Source organism: Osmia lignaria, unplaced genomic scaffold (genome assembly GCF_051020975.1).
Source record: "Osmia lignaria lignaria isolate PbOS001 unplaced genomic scaffold, iyOsmLign1 scaffold0006, whole genome shotgun sequence".
Classification (NCBI taxonomy): Eukaryota; Metazoa; Arthropoda; class Insecta; order Hymenoptera; family Megachilidae; genus Osmia; species Osmia lignaria.
This window is the reverse complement of record NW_027478163.1, coordinates 23,587,501-23,590,000: the sequence shown is the minus strand read 5'-3', so window position 1 is coordinate 23,590,000 and position 2,500 is coordinate 23,587,501. Positions and strand designations below refer to the sequence as shown.

The 2,500-nt window shown below is 44.2% G+C and overlaps 1 non-coding gene and 1 pseudogene across 1 annotated transcript; both read left to right on the top strand.

Annotated features, from left to right (window-relative positions):
* Positions 1–473: 473 nt before the first annotated feature.
* LOC143306348 (5.8S ribosomal RNA) lies at positions 474–628 on the top strand. Its single transcript, XR_013063765.1, has one exon. It is a non-coding gene; the product is annotated as a 5.8S ribosomal RNA (ribosomal RNA).
* A 1,733-nt stretch (positions 629–2,361) lies between these two features.
* LOC143306310 (large subunit ribosomal RNA) overlaps positions 2,362–2,500 on the top strand; it is a 4,530-nt pseudogene continuing 4,391 nt past the window's right edge.

Sequence of the window (2,500 nt, the reverse complement as noted above, 5' to 3'; positions counted from 1 at the left end):
GAATCTACGAAACACGCACCGTGGTAAGATTCGTGCGTCCGCCTGATCGATGTGTGTTGTTTACGGACCGGCTGAGAAGCGACGATAGCGAGTCTTTGAAAAACTATGTGTCCATTAGTTAGACCGATCGTCGCCGGCCGTGTGTCTGTTCGAATCTCGCAACCCACGATTCAGCGACAGGACGCGCGCTCGCATTCCTTGTGTGCGTTCGTACTTTTCAAGGTTTTTAAATGTACTTTACGCCCGACCGTCGAGAGGAGCGTGCCACTGGGCGTTTCTCCGACGGTTTCCGTCCTTGGACGCGATCGTGTCGTCAACGATCGAACAAACAAACAAATACGTTGGCGACGCCCGAATTCGCTCTCCCGCACGCGCCGGGTGGGAGAGTGATGTGGGTATCGAATGTGATGCGTGTTAATAATGAAAATAACACTCTAAAGATCTAAAGAGTTTGAAATACAAAATTTTACGATTACCCTGAACGGTGGATCACTTGGCTCGTGGGTCGATGAAGAACGCAGCTAATTGCGCGTCAACGTGTGAACTGCAGGACACATGAACATCGACATTTCGAACGCACATTGCGGTCCACGGATACAATTCCTGGACCACGCCTGGCTGAGGGTCGTTTTCTTAACAAAAGACTGCTTGCGTTTGCTTCTCGAAAAAAGAGTAATTCATTTCTTTCTAAACATCTCGCCGTCGTTCAACGAAAGTAGAACGTTTCGGAGCGGGATTATCGAACGAAATTGAAAGAATGAATGAACGATAAACAAAGAAAGAGTCGCAACGTACGAGCGATAGTTGGGCAGTTCGTCGGCGTTTGTCGTGGAAACGATGTGACGAAAATCGCAACCGATACACTAAATGCAGGCCGTTAAAGGAGAGAAACAAATTTCGAAATATCTCTTCGAACTAGCGCAAGTGCGTCACGGCGCGCGAGTCGTTCGTTAAAATTTATAAACGACCGCCCGTGAAAGCACCGAGTTCTCGGAAGATAATCTATAAAGATTCTCCATCCTGCTGGAAGTTATCGGATCGGCGCGATTGTTCACTTGTAGAAATCCACGCTCCCGACGTTGCCAGAAACGATATTTACGAAAGGTGTGTCAAAAATAAACGAAAGAAGCTCTCCTATAAATTTAGAAAAAGCAAACGAGTGAAATGTTTGAGATGATAATTTGCTGAAATGCAAGCTCGAATAGCCCCAGGGTTTCGAATGATTCCCCGCGCTTTATACATCTCTCTGTTTACAAACGGTGTATAAATGAAAGATCGCTTCAGATGGGTCGTCGCTGTTTGACGCGCGATGCTGTTCCTTTTTTTTTGTCTGTCTGTGCGTTTAGCTTCGCTAAACAAGTTAAATGGTTAAAAAGCGTCGAAAAAGCGAATACACACGCGACAAGACAAATCTAACGAGTAAAGGAACGCTCCGCTCCAAGATAAAAATGGTTGTTTACAATCAATACAGCGTTTCGGTACCCCTGATCGTAGTCTAAAACTGTGTAACAAAAGAGAGGAAAGCGAATGGTGAAGGAACTTCGAAGCCTCCGTGGCGTGGCTAGAACTTGTGATAAAAGTATGTTTGCAGCAATTATGCATGCTCCCGTTAAAACAGCATTTCAATGTCTCGCATGGCTTAAAGCTCTAGGAGGCTTCAACATTTAGAATACATACGGACTACTTCGTTTGTTAAAGATAAGCGAAGACCGCGCGACCATCGCTCGGTCGTCCAGTCCTCGAAAGTTTTGTTGCGTTCCAAAGAAGAGACAAATGGGGTTTACCCTTGCGCTAAGGGGAGAAGAAGAGAAAAGCAGTTGTTAAATCTAAGAGGTGTGTGGAGTACATCGCGTGTTGGTTAAAATTGTTAAATGAAGTATACGCGAAATGTTCTCTCGCTCTTGCTTTTCCTCTTGCTTCCGTGGCGCTCGAAAAGAAGGGATGATAAATAAAGAAACCTATTCGAAATCTCTTGTGGAACAAAAAATAATACGGACGGACGTTAAAATTGAACCGAGACGAAATGGATCGTCTTGCGAGTTGTCTTCGCTTTGAAATTGTTAAAAATTGATAAAAGCAATACGACGAAGCTGCAGTCCGCAAAATGTTTGAAGCAAAAAGGAAATAACACGAAAATTATGGGAACGTCGTGTCTCAACTTTTTTTTCCCTCTTGTGCTCGTTTCATCGAACGATAAATACAAACATTTTGAAACGAGAGAGGAGGAAAAATTGAATATGCGAAAGGTTGATTCACGCACAGTTTCTCTACGTGTTTGCTTTTTTGCTTCTTTTCGTTTATTTTTTTTTTTTTTTGCATCGAGCATCATTATTCACCTTTCGATGAAACCAAAGAAATTGACGACCTCAGAGTAGGCGAGATTACCCGCTGAATTTAAGCATATTATTAAGCGGAGGAAAAGAAACTAACTAGGATTTCCTTAGTAGCGGCGAGCGAACAGGAATGAGCCCAGCACTGAATCCCGCGGTACCGCCGCTGG